Below are 14,342 nucleotides of genomic sequence, written 5' to 3'. Positions count from 1 at the left end.
TGTGAAAATGAGATTAAATTTAAAAATTTAATCTTTAAAAAAATTGTGATTTAATGTTTATCCCCTTCAATTCTAATATTTGTAATTATATAGGAATATTGTTTTTTTTGTTGTTGTGAAATAGTTAGCAATGAGATAAATAAGTCTACCATACTCTTATTTCTCATTCCTTTTTGCATTGTCTCAAAACAGAAAGAGAATGACAGCCAAACTCTGGTGTTTTTTAAGTGTCTTCATATTAACCAGACAAATATAGTGCATACAGTTGAAAATAAAGCTATATGGCACAAAAGTATCCTATGAGAAATGGGTAAGTGGTTTTAGTACCAATCTATGCACGAGGCATGGCACATACTAAACTTATCCATCCTGCTTTTAACTCTGACAACAAAATGTGAGAAGTAATGTCAGTTTTGTTGTTAACACTAGAAATACATTTCGATAACACACCTTGTCTTTTAACAGTACTCACCCTAGGAGGAGTTGTAGCAGAATGCATACTTAACAGAAACTGTTTCTGCTTGACAACAAAGCACTTCTCCCAAACTGACAAAAGTAGCACAGGATGCTGTGAAAACCAAAGGCTAGGGAACAGCCCTCTGGGTCAGAGCTAAAGATTACAGAACTCAGTGAGAGGCTTTGTGTCTCATTTGTGATGGAGACTGGAACAGATGAAGGAGAACGTTGGCAATTCATAATAATAGAGCACTGTGTCTTTAAATGCACAGGCTGATGCCTAACTCATCTTAATAGATTTGTCAAGAGTTATTGGATATTATTTTATTATGAGTATAAATCCAAGGTCAGCCAGAACAGTAAATACATGCATTTTGTTATCATGGAACTGTTTATTGTAGTACTCATGCTGTGATGCTAAAGGACATAGGAGCAGATAAGTGAAAAGCATATCTTGGAGTAATGTTTCCAGAAACCAGATTACATATTATTGATCAGGCCGCTATAGATAAATAGCTTGCTTTTGTTTGGCAGGCTTATTTTTTAATTAAATCGCAGAGAGATATTATTTTTTCAGTAATTTAACTAGGATTTTATACTATAGTTGGCAAATGGAGATGGCAAGTTGGTAGATCAACGTGTGCTTTTTTCTGCAAAAGATCCAAGCCTCAATTTCTGACCCATTACCTGTGAAAATCTCATCTCAATCTCTAAGTGAAGTAATATCACTACAATAAAGGCTGGATGTCACCCATTGGGCTGGAGTTCAGTGCTGGGAGGCCTGTCACAACTGTTTCCAAAAATTTTTGTGCGACTGATGATGGCAAATCTCTGATGAAGACCTATCTAAGACTGGAATAGTAGAAGTGAGAGCCCCATGCTGTCTCACTGGTGGAGATGATTGAGGCCAGGACAGGAGTAGCAGAATCTTGAGGTTCGGGTGGAAGTGATCCTCAGAAAGCTGAGTGCTGGAGTACAGCATTGCAGTACAGCTGAGAATTTATGAAATGGAGAGGCTACATTGAAACCCTTAGCAAAGGGAAAGGAATGCAAAGGAGGTACTTCCACAAAATTGTGTGACGTGGTTTATTTAGTGATTTGTGGTTTTGCTGCTGCTCCCTGTTATCAGCAATAAATTAACACAGTTTGACACCTGGAGAGATTATGTAAAGGCTTCTATGACAGAAAGGCTCTTACTGAGATCATGGTCTTTGAAACAGAAACTTTTAGTTTTGTAATCTCTATTGCCCCAGGAATGAGCATCCAGTTCTTGTTCTGTAGTAGATTAATTTGATGGAAGTTTACATCCAAATTCAAAGGTAAGTGCTAACTTAATGCAGACACAGATTTATTTTATTAGGTTGACCTGTTAGAAATGAAGTTTTGAAAGAAAAACAAAATGCAAGGCTTCATAAAACTGTAACTTTTCATAACTTGTGTTACAGTCTCTGGCATCTTCAACTCAGTGCAGATTTAAAGCTGAGTTCCAATTGGAAATTGGTATTGATTCATTAGGTTGTTCATTTAACATTCCAGCATACTGCAACAATAATGCAACAGACCGTGATAAAATGGGATGTGATCTAACAGGACATGACCGATGGGATGAGAGCAAAATGCTGGGTATGCTAGTAGTGCTGTGCAGTAGCTCAGATTGGCATCTTGTGTGCTTTGATTGTTCATTTCATTTTACTGTCATCCTACTGAGTTGAACATTTTAAAAGACAACAGTGTTTTTCCATCTGTAAGTCATGGAAAGACAGATGGATGTGGAGAATCTCCACCTACAGCTCCTTGACTGAATGCTACTGCCCACTTAGTGGTAAAGAAATCCCTTCTGGAAAATTAGAATGTCTTTAAATATATTATATTGTGACATGCTTTTTTAATACAGGAACTTACACATATTTTTAATTCTTTTTAACAAGTACAAATTAAACAAACTGCTCTTTATCAACATAGCTGCTATATTATAAACACTGCTTCTGTTACACTGAAGTTATTCCCCCAGTCCTGTTACAAGAAACTCATCCTTATTAAAGTAACATTAAGAGCTTCTTTTTATTGATCTGCTCCTTTCACTTAATGATAGGAACTTACTGATGTTTTAGTAATAACCTTGCAAGCTTTATCTCATTTTACTTCAATGTGTGTTACAGATAGATGCTGTGGAAACTAACTTAGCATAAACATTTTGCAGATGTCTTTAAAGGTTAAGGAAAAAAAGGTTTAGTTGCACTGCATGTTAACAAAGATGGCTGAAAAACTGCAAGATAAAAGAGAGTCTTGAGTATGAACATCAAAGAATTGTTAATGACAAGAAATACCATTAGGGTTAGCATCCCTTTTGTTTCAGCCCCCTCACACCTGCAGTGTGTTGCAGATTCTGTCTTTGTTGGCACATCTGAATTACTTCCATTAGCATTTATAGAAAAGTGGTTGCAAAACAACAGAAATGTACTCCTGGTTTTCTCTGTTGCTCCAAAAAAGTAAGATATTAGGTTCTCTGTGGGTTTCCTTCAAGGTACAGTATCTTATTGTAAAGGAGACTATAGACCCAGGATTCCGTTGATTGCAAATGAGCTAGGTTGAAAGGAGAGGGGAGCTTTTGATACTGCTAGAGAACTAATATAAGCAACTACAAGGAGCACACATAAGAAGCTCAGACATTAGCAATAGCAAAATCAGAGCGTGAAATTCAGATTAGCCCTCCACAGGCTGTGAGAGGGAGGGGGTATTGGAAGACTTGGCATGGCTAAAGGTGTAACCTGTTTCATTTGGCCCCTGAAAATTTTTAACAGATGGTGGGACCAGCTGTCTTTTTCAGCCATTTAATAAACTCTTCGGTGGTAACAGTTTGGAAAGTGGGGGGTTTTGAGTTTTAGGCCAGAGGAAAAAATAAAGAAATCTGTCCTGATTGTCTTTGCCAAATAGAGAAGTCTGGAAACATTATGGAAAGTTAAAGTGAAAAATCTAATTGATGATACTGTCCTGATTATACATTTCAACAGAAGAGAAAAAAAGGACTGCCAGTGCCCAAGTGGACCAAGGCTTTAAAAAATGCCTATTATGTTGTTATCTTTATCTGTCATTTTAATTTCAGCTCTTGCAAAAAGGCATATAATGAGAAATTTAAAATGAACTGTAGAATGAGAAACCGTCTTACTTTTTGAGACGTGATACTATGTTAAAGAAACAGGCATGGTGATCTATATTAAAAACAAAAAATACCTTTTGGATAAGATTAGGTTTACACAGTCTGCTAGGTGAGTACAGTAGTCACTTAAGCTGTATAATACAGTGTTATAAAATGACAATAACCTACAGTTTGAGAAACATACTATGTTGAACATCTAATAAAAGCCTTAGTGATATGTGGGATTTTATTTGAGAGTTTACCAAAAAAAAATAGTGCAACTGTATTTCTTCAGTTAAATTAATTTTTTTAAATTAACATTTCCAACACAACACTTAAATGGCAACTCTCAATTATATGAGATGTTTTATTTAAAAAGCATGTCTAGTGTCTTTGAACAGAACAGTTCTTTTTGCACATTTACATGCTACCCAGCTGAGCAGCCTACCCTTCCATTTGACAAGGGCTTTGTTCTGCCTACAGGCCTATTATAAGCCCTAGATTGTTTGCCCTTAATAAATTGCAACAATAAGACAGAAACCTCTTTCAGGTTAAGAGAAATAAAACATGTTGCCTACATAGCAAAGCATATGAAGTTTAATAATGACAACAGAAACATATCTACTAAATCTTATTTGCTTTGCTCCCGGATCACTACAGTTAAGATAGTACAAAAAGGTTAGCATCTTTCCATGCATCAAACAAAAGATTAAAAAAAGAGTGGGGCAAAACAACTCTAGCTACAGAATTATTTTTTTTTTCTTCGCAATATAAAATCATACTGATGCTATGTAAAGAGGCTAGCGGGAGCTAAACAGAAAGAAATAAGAACATTATTAAATGTAGAGCAAAAAAATGTTTATGACTGAAATAAAACATGATTTCGTATTATTGAGAGGAAGAAAAGAGTGCAAATTATTTAAATTGAAGAATTTATACTACTCTCCCATGAGTTGGTGTGTGTCTGCTTGTGTGTGCCTTTCAGGCTCTCCACTGAAACACAAAGCCTCACCAATTTTGCTTTTATAACAGCTAATGAGCATTCTTCTGTAGCTCATGTATTGCTGGAAAACTTGTGATCTTAAACAAAATTGTTGAGCCCTGTTTCTGAGGCCCCGTTGGTGACATTCAGCTGTCAGCTGTGTTGTGTTTGCTGAGATTGTTAGAGATGGCTACCTTTGCTGAACCTAGATCTGCATGTTTTTTGCACTTAATCTAGAAATTCCCAGTGGTTTTTAGAGTATGTCCGCAAATTATGGAGAAGATAGGAGGCAAAAAGGACAGCATTCTGGACTCCCTGTGCAACAGTACAATTGAAGAAGGTGAGCATACCTGTTATTGAACCACTAGGTATAAACAATTTGTAAGAATTTTCTCTATTAGAAACTCATTAGTAACTCAATATAGTGCTTTCAGAAAGAAATTCCAGTCACTGTTCCATTTATAGCTTACTTTTTAAATTCTTTTTTTAACTTGTATATGGAAGTTCTGAGAATATAAGTATTTCTTTCCTTTGATTCTAAGAGAAGTACATACACATAGTACTTGAAAATGTTGCTGACAGGCTAGAAGTGATACAAACTTTCAAAGGAAATACAGTGTTTATGACAGGTATTGATTCAACTGCATTAAAGGCGACTTTACTTTCTTTTAAGGTATTTTTGAACTATGGACAATACTCTGAGGACTATTAGGTATTTTCTTGGGAAATTTCAGTGTTTCCTACTGAAATTTCTGTTGCCATTTCTCCTCAATCACAACTTGCAAGAAACATGGTTGTGGTTTTTCCCTCTGTCTTCCTTTGTGTTAAAAGAATTAGAGGCAGATTCTTCATTGTCTCTGCCACAGTGGAGTGATAAGGTGCCAGCTTCACTGCTTCTTCCAACTGCTGCATGGCACCAAACGGAGAGCACATGATTTGTTATTTTTGAGAGGGCAAAACTTGCTTGTTTCACCCTGTGGCTTCCTATAGTGCTAATCTCTGTTGTATCCAATTTCTGGGTGACACTTAGAAGAGGACTTTCAAAGCATTGGCTCGAAGAAAGAAGTATTAATGGTCTTTCATAAGAGAATTAATGGACTTGGAAACAATTGAGTAGAAAACTTCTAGTCTTTAAGAGAGACTTAAAAGAAAAAATACATGAACTATTAGGTTTTATGGTAGAGGCAACCTTTAGTAAATTTTGAAGATTTTTGTCATCATGTACTGTAATAAAGCATTAAATCATCTTGCAGATTTTCTTAAAATGTGTATTAAAATACCTGTAGTAGAAAACCACTTTAAGATGCTTTGGAAGCTTCTTGAGAAGTCCAGTGATACAGTGATTACTACAACTACAGATAGCTTTGTTTAGAACAAAATTACAAATGGACTGAAAATTTGAATTACAAAAGTAAAGGCAAATGAAATGTTCCAGGTATAAACTTCTTGCCTTTACTACAATGGGAAATTGCTGTAATACTGTAACCTGTATCTTCAGATCTGGTTCCTCTTTCAAAGATCAGAAAAAAAATCTTCAATTTTTAATGGTTCAAAGTAAAACATTTTCTTTCCTAGGCCTGCAATACTTTATCGGTATCAAGTTTTTAAAAGATTATCTTATCTTTATCATTATTTTTTATCTTACTGTAAGCTTTGGAAAATGGATTTCTGTCATAAGTTTACAGAAAATGTCCACACAAGGAAAAAATCTGGAATTATTAATTTTCAAAAATAGTAATTGTTCAGTATGCCAGAAATTTAGTAGCTTTAACTTCAGAAAGATAGACTACCAAGCAGTCTACCAATCATAAGTAGGTGATATATAGATACATCTATTATATATATTAATATATATATAGATATATATTATCAGCAAATGTTTCTCCAGGTGTCTCTCTATAAATATGCTACTAGATGGTGTGGTGAAAATACATTTTCTTTGATTTATCCATCATTTTTATAAGCATATTGAAGTCAGAATTGTGGTAATCCTTCTTCTGAGGAGATTGTTTTCATTCTTTTCTTCATTGTAAGAATGATGTAGTCTAAAAGTAACATACTTATCTCCTTTTACTGGGGTCCATTATAAGGTGTTGAACAAGGTTTAGACAGAAATAATTGTCCAAATCCTCTAAAATATTCTGAATGGTCAAGAGCAAAAAATAGCCCAAACTTCTATTCCTGTTTTGTACTCTCCAGACATCCATTATGTGAACATGCCAGTTACCTCATAAATAATGCCTGTAAGACTGTTAGAGGAAACCAGCCAAACATGGATCAACAAGTTACTGGTAAAGGAACAAACAGTGTCCCAAAACTCAGCTGATCCAGCAATATAGTTGTGTGTTTGTGCCTCACGTATTTGCAGAGTATCAGATTTACTATGTTTGATCATATATAGTAGTGCAAGGATTCACTGGAAAAGGCTGGTGGAACACTTGACTGAGGGGAAAACTGGTGTAGAAAGAGGGTCTGCTTGAGGTGGAGGAAAATTAGCTCTTCTAACTGCTCCCATGTGTGAGATCAAGGAAATGCAGATGTAGTGTTACTTAATTCCCAAAGCTGTTTCAGGAGCAAAGCTTGCAGATCTGTCTGCATGGGGGATCATCACCACTTAGAGTGGTTGGTTTTATGATTGGCAAGTGAAACTAGTGCCTTGAATAGAATTCTGTAGTGAAGAGTTTGCTAAAGCAGAGAAAGGATGGGCTGCAAAAGTAAGCAAGTATCTAGTTATTTCTGCTCAGTATGTTCAGTGTTAGAGTTATAGAAGCATGTCTGATTGTTAAGTACAGCCAGAAATACAGATTATTACAGAATATTAGAATACATTATTGCAGAAATTATGTGTATTTTGTGTTTGTAAAAGGTGTTGGGCTCTGGTTTTTTTTACTTCTCATATGCTCTAATCACTGTCCACCAAGGAAGAGTAGAAATGAAGGTGTTGTGGGTGTATTGGCTCAATACTTTATTTGCATAGGCTGCATGCTTGTCTCCTCATTGCTTCTACAGTCTCACTGTTGCCCCTCTGCATGTCCAAGATTATCTGGGTTTTACTCTTTAAAAGATCAACTGCTCATAATTCAAAAGTTGCTAAAAGTCTGTACAAGTGTCAGAAGAGACTGATGTGAAATCAGGGGGATGGGAGTGCTAAAGAGAAGAGTTTGGATTTTGCAAGAGGAATGAGGTGGAACATCATATTATTTGGTCCCAAGTTGTGTGCCTCTGCTCATCAGTCAAACTCCCTGCTCTTCAGTAGGATTAATATAGCACCTAGAACAAGGTGTGTTGCCTTTGATAAAAAAGCAATAATAACATAATGCATCTTTATGGAGGAGTTGTGAAGATACATGCTTTAAATGCATTTCTATACTTTAAAGCTTTAAATGCTCCTCCCAGTATACTCACTGCAGTTTGACCACCTTCTTACTCAGGACTGTCACCAGATTTTGCTTGTTGATCCAATTTCTGTTTCCACCCAGCTCAGCAGCTGCACTCCTGTTACTCAGAAAAATGTTCCTCTCACACCTGGCTGGTGTATCCTTACATACCCTAACGCTGGTAAACTTGGCAAGTTGACGGAAGTTTACAAAAAGAAGAAAGGGAAACAGTTTAGTTGCATTTCTGGCTGGTGGCAGGAGAGAACAGGGAAGTGGAGACAAAGTTTCCACGCCTTATCTAGGTTGAATGTATGTATGAGTTGAGTGTCAGGGGTGGCTGTATATGGCTGCATCGAGTGAAATGTTAAAGAACACCCCACAGAGATGAAAACAGCTTCAATCAATTGCTCAGGCTGAGCTGCTCCATTCATCTTGGTATTCTCATAATCAGTGTCGCCAGCATTAACATGTGTAATTCCATGCTCATTCTTAGCTTCTATCGTCAGTCTCAGCACTGATGTGCTGTCTGCTTGGAGGTTACCTTTTCTCTCCATCTAGATGGTTAGGCTTTTGCTTCTGACCCCTCCCAAAATGCTGGCTTACATTCAGATATCTGACCAGTAGTGTTAGCTCAGAGTCTGTGTATCTGTTATCTTTTCCCTGCATTCCTCCTCTGCTGTTTTCCAGTTGTTGGTGCTTTACTTTGGAGCAATGAAAATAGTGTTTGTCTAAATGGTAGTGGAAAAGCATATACCAAAAGAAAGAACAAAGCTGAAAAGATTGTTCTATTTCTAAGTATTTATAAGAAAATACTGATCAGCTGGGACTTGTCTGAATAGTAAAGAAACAGTAGGTAGAGGAAATAATTTGTTTTATAGGCAGTGTGATCAAGATCCCTGTGAAGGCTGTAATATAGAGAGCAGTAGTTGAATTGATGACCAGTGAGGCATATGGTATCTAAATTAACAGCATAGGGTCTCCCAGGACGAAGAGGTCAACACGGTATCAAAAGGCTCAAGCAGAAAGTTCATTTTGTCTCTTCCCATATTAAATTCCTGAGATGAATGCTATACTAATTTTGAAAACTAGATAAAACAGAGATGTAGCACCTTCTCTTGAGTCTTTGCAATAGAGTTTAATGGATAAAGGCTATGCACATTTCTAGAACTATCTCTAACTTCACTGTGTACATTTCTAAAACTTGATTCAGAGGGATTTTGATTACTATGTTCTCTTGTAAACAGTCTTATTTCTAGAATGCAAATTACCTTACCCTTAATGAGAACAGGCAGCAGAAATTCATAAATCAACTGATAACTGTATCTCATTAAAGAAAATCATTGGCACTATAGAGCAGCTTCTTTGTGAGTCACTCCGTGTGCCAAGTGCACTTAGCATGTGTAGCAAAGAAAGTAGAAAAAAGTAGTAAATCGTGAGTCCAACTGAGTTTTTCTGGGCATCTACTCCACTGCCTTCTGTAAGAATCTTGACAGAATATTATTTTTCAGCCCCATACTCCTGTGCATTGATAAGAATGACAGCATTTTATAAAGTTAGTCTGACTGCAGATGAAAATGCCTGACTTGGCATTTGGATTTTTCTCCAAGCTTCTTTTTAAGACAAAAAATTTGGAAAATAGTTCTTTGTGGTTTAGTGTCACCTCCTGAGAAGCAGTCAGGTTTTTTTCAGTCACGGATCTCTATGTCATTTGGGCATTGGAGTGCCAGCACTGCAGCATCATAGTCTTGTTCTTATTTCCAGGCATAAGAATTAGGTAATTTAGATTAATAAATTTCTACTTTGCAGCATCTGTGCTTTGCCATGTGCTCTTCTCTCTTTCCTATGTGATATGTGTTTCTCTCAGCTCAATGCCAGTAGAATATGCGAGCTTTCTTCATGTCGTAGGAAAATAGGAATGTGAGATTTACTGAGGTAGAAAAGCCAAAAAATGTAACCATTTGAACATCTTCTTTTTTTCCTTCCTTGGTCTCAGAGGTTCCAGAAGTGTGAGAAAAATTATACAGTTCATTAGACTGGTCCATGAGTCATGGCCATGCTGACACATTCATCTTTGAGGAGAATATCTTTTCTCCTCATCTTGTCCTGGGTTCTCAAACAGCTGGTCAAGCTGTTTCTCCCTGAGCAATAGGAGCTGATTGAAGTCTGAAGTGAAATGTGATTTATTCCCAGATTAGGATTGTTTGCTTTGATTGGCATGGCCAGCCAGCCAGCAGAAGGTACATTCCTCAGCCAGTACACCTGAGGTTTCAGCTGAGCTGGGGTAAATTAAGTGTTTGGTGAAGAGCAACCTCATATTCTACTAGCAGAACTGAGGCAAGGAGCTCCTCTTTTCAAGCCTGGAGCAATTGTGTCTATGCCAAGGGTCATTCCCCTTGTAAAGAGTGTGTAAGAGTGTGGTTAGAATTACTTCACCTTTTTATAGTTCTGTGAAGATGGAAAGCATAATGAGAATATTGTATATTTGAAATGCATTTGAAATAATTTTATTGATGGTATTTTAATTTTCAGAATATGACGGAGGGAAATTTATATTTGGGTAGTTCATGTAATTTATGCATTTAACTATTTATCTATTATTTTCCACCACTTAAAGCATCAATTTATTAAATGGCACAGAAATATATTGTACACTGCTTTCCTGAAAAGATGTTTCTGCCAGGCTATGAGAGCAGTGTTCAGCTAGGGAGAGATAATTCATTTAAGAATTGCCATTGAAGTTTTCCCCACTCTTTCATGGGATCCTGAACCCCTAGTGACAGTCCAGAAGACTGAAAAATAACTCCAAACACCTCAATTTAGAAATCTTGTTTTTCTAGGACCCATTCAAAAACTCTCGCCCTGTTGGGAGTGCTCACCTATGTCATAGTTTATAGGATGCCTTTCACTAATAGGTATGTATAACTGGAAAAATCTACCTTGAAAGCATTATACAGAGAGGGTGTTCAGATTCTCTCCCATAGTGTGAAGACAGCATCTCTTACCTGAGACACCTTTAATGCTGGTCATGTGCCATACCTGTTTGTGCCATATCTGTTTTGACCCTCACAATCCAACTATTGGGCTTTTTCTTCACATGTCTATTTTTTTTCCCCAGCTAAAGTGGAGTTGTTTAAGATTATGGACATTTTTATACATTCTGGTTCAGTAATCCTTGAAGAATGGGTTACTTCAAAAACGGTTCTTAAAGTACTGAAAAATACTGCCATTAGAAAATACTTCCTGCTTTCTCTACCAAAAGGTTCTAAAATTACAGCATGAGTTCATAAAATAAGAGGTGTAATTTTACAGTGTTGGATTAATCCACTCAGCCAAATCAATAGTAATGTGGCAGCCATGTGACCATCCAATATTTATGTGTAGATTAAACAATGAATTTTTCTGGATAAACTTTGTGCCGTTTCCAGTTCTAACACAGTATAGACACAGACAGTTGTTTAATTTGTCAATAAATATACTAAGTAACAAAAATTACTTATTGTGAAACCAAATTTTTAGGTAATATACTCTCTGTAGTTAAGAGGAAGCAAGTAACAGTTTAATTACCTTTTCATTCTATACTAGTTGCAATGCAAAAAAAAAAAATAGCTATATGTATCTGTAGTCATAAAATTAAAAGTTCCCCTCCAGTCCTCCCCAAACAAATGCATTCCATCAAAAATACAGAGGCTTTTTTTACCTAATGTTTCCCCAAATGAGAGAACAAGCAGGGTGCACACAGCAGATCCTTTTCAGCTGCTCACCAGAGTCTTGGCTTGCTTTCCATTTTGTAGAAGTCTATTTCTAGCTATTAGAGTTGTGATGAAAATGCATCCATGTATGCCAGAGGCAGAAAGCATTTCCAGAGAATTTGAAATTATCATCTTGAACTAAAAGTGTCCCAGGCATTCCAAGTAGGGCCAAGAATAACATTTCAATATTGTTATGATTAAGAGTCTGATTCTTTTTTAAATATATGGAAGCAAGGGAAGTAAGTATATCCAAAAATGTTCACCAACATTCCCCAAGACAGGAGGAAAAGTCACAAAGGGCCAGCCAAGGATGGAGCAGAAGATGAATATGTGAAGGTATTTAAAACTTTGACAACAGGTTTGCGAGGCATAAAACTCTGTGAGGCATGAAACTTGTTCAACTTCTCATAAAGGGCAGATCAGCTTTCAGAAGTTTGGGAAATCCTCTATTAATCTTTGTCAAATCCACACCTACACTGGGAGATTTTGAGGCAAGCCTTTAAATCCTAAATATGCCTTAACATGTGCCGATCTTGTCTAGGACTTGGGTTTTTCCCTAAAGTACAGGAAAAAAGCAGGAGATACCATAGCAGTTTTTAATGTTTTTTATTATCATCTACTCATGTTCAAATTACACTGTGTGAACTGGTGATTCCTCTTATGCCAGTCATCTGTTGTCTACTGTAAAATGTGAATATGCTGAAGAAAATGAAATTAGTATTAATGGCATATGACTCAGAACTGTTGGCAGTGTATTCACACGTGCTTGAAGCTGTATACCTAGAGTAATTTCTGGTGAAACTTCTTGCTGTTGTGGATGGGTGGTTTCTGTTAGTACATCTTTAAACCAGAAAGAATGAGGGATGGTGGTCTGTTAGTACATCTTTAAACCAGAAAGAATGAGAGGTGGGAGGGAAGACACTGCCTTCTGGAGCAAGCTTACTAAAGCTTTTTCAGGTTTAAATTTTGCCACCTCATATGAACAACTTGACTAGGAGGCTTGGCTGAATGGTAATGTAGCTGTTTGCTTTAAAATGATCCTGGTTCTGGTTCTTTGTCACAATTGCTAAAGAACAATATTTCATGGAAAGCAACCCAGGAATCCCAAGATGTAGACAGGAAGGTGGCCAGAGCCCATCCAGGCTTCCAGGGATGTTCATGTCTGTGTTGGAAGAGCTGAGGAACTTGGGTGATCACAGGAGGTACTTGGGGAGGGAAGGGTGGGAGGGGGTGGACCATGGCAGGTGACTGCAAATGTCTATGGGACTATGAATGTCATGAGAGGACTTGGCTGTGGCAGTGTGAGCCATCACTGGGACAGGTTTTGGGGTAGGCTCCAGGATGAGGTACTTGGGGCCCTGAAGTCAGAGGCACAGCAGAAACCATGCAGGGTACCACCATGCAAGCAGCTCTTATTCCCAGGTGTGCTACCCAAGGTCTACAGAGCCCTGCATGGTGGTACAGCCACTCTGGGATACCTGACTCTGAAAGATACAGATTTTTAAGACATCTGTCTAAGAAATGGTGGTGGTAACTCGTGATTTACATCTACTGTGTTTAAATCGACAGTAGCCATCCAGCCCAGCGCACCCTGAGTCCCTCTGACCCCGAGGGCGGTAGAGGTCTCGTACCCGCCGTAGCAGGCAGGGTCCCATGGCAGCGGGGCTGTGGGAGCCGTGCCCCTTGCGTCTCAGCCCCGAGGCTGGAGCAGTTCAGGATGCGGCTCTTTGCATCCGGCCCGCCGTGCTGCCCCGGCCCGAGGGCGCTGCCGCTCCCTCCCCGGAGCGCCGCTCCGGCCCCCACAGCCCCGCCGGTCGGGACCGGCCCCTCGGTCTGCGGGCCTAAGCTCCTCTCGGGGCTGTGCTTTTCAGCGCCGCTCTCCGAGCGGGCCCTGGCCCGGCTGCGCCGCCGGGAGCAGCCCCCAGGCCCCAGCCCCCCGCGCTGCAACTCATCTCTGGTGTCCCTTTGCTTTACACTGGGACGGAGCGGCAACCCATTTCTCATGGAAATAGTGCTTTGTGTGTAACTGAATTGACACTTGGCCTTGATACCTGTATCTCCTGATAACTGAAACAAATTTCTAAAATAAATATTGTACTTTGATCTTCCAGCCCTGCATTTTTAATGACAGCTCTGAACATCACTTCATTAAGAATACATTTCAGGAGACTGAAATGCTCCGAGTTTGAACGCTAATTATTTGTACAGAAAATTATGACTGCAACGTTTCATTTTTCAGCCCATAGGTTTCTTCCAGAAATGAGAATTTATTCTCGATTTTTAGGTAATGTGCTTCCTTGGATGCATATTTATGGCGTTTGTAGTGTGGCAGCTGTATAGAAACTTACCCAGTTTTCCACTAACTCTTTTGTAACTTGACAAATCATTTTGGTCCGTTGAGATGTCTGGGGAGATATCATACTTTAAAGAATGGAGGGAACCTCGGAGTATTTAGTGTCTCCTGATCTACCTATCCCTTCGCATTTCGTTTAGAAACATTGTTCTAAGTATTCTTCTGGCAATTACTAGGTAAAACGAATTAACAAAAATCGAGCTAGGGGTTGAATCGGGCATCTCGCAGATGTCTAGGTTTCACAGAAGTTTGGGGATAGAGAGGTTTAGGGACAACGCAAGTGCGAGCG

This window comes from Oenanthe melanoleuca, chromosome 7 (genome assembly GCF_029582105.1).
Source record: "Oenanthe melanoleuca isolate GR-GAL-2019-014 chromosome 7, OMel1.0, whole genome shotgun sequence".
Lineage (NCBI taxonomy): Eukaryota > Metazoa > Chordata > Aves > Passeriformes > Muscicapidae > Oenanthe > Oenanthe melanoleuca.
Note: the sequence above shows the minus strand (reverse complement) of the source record.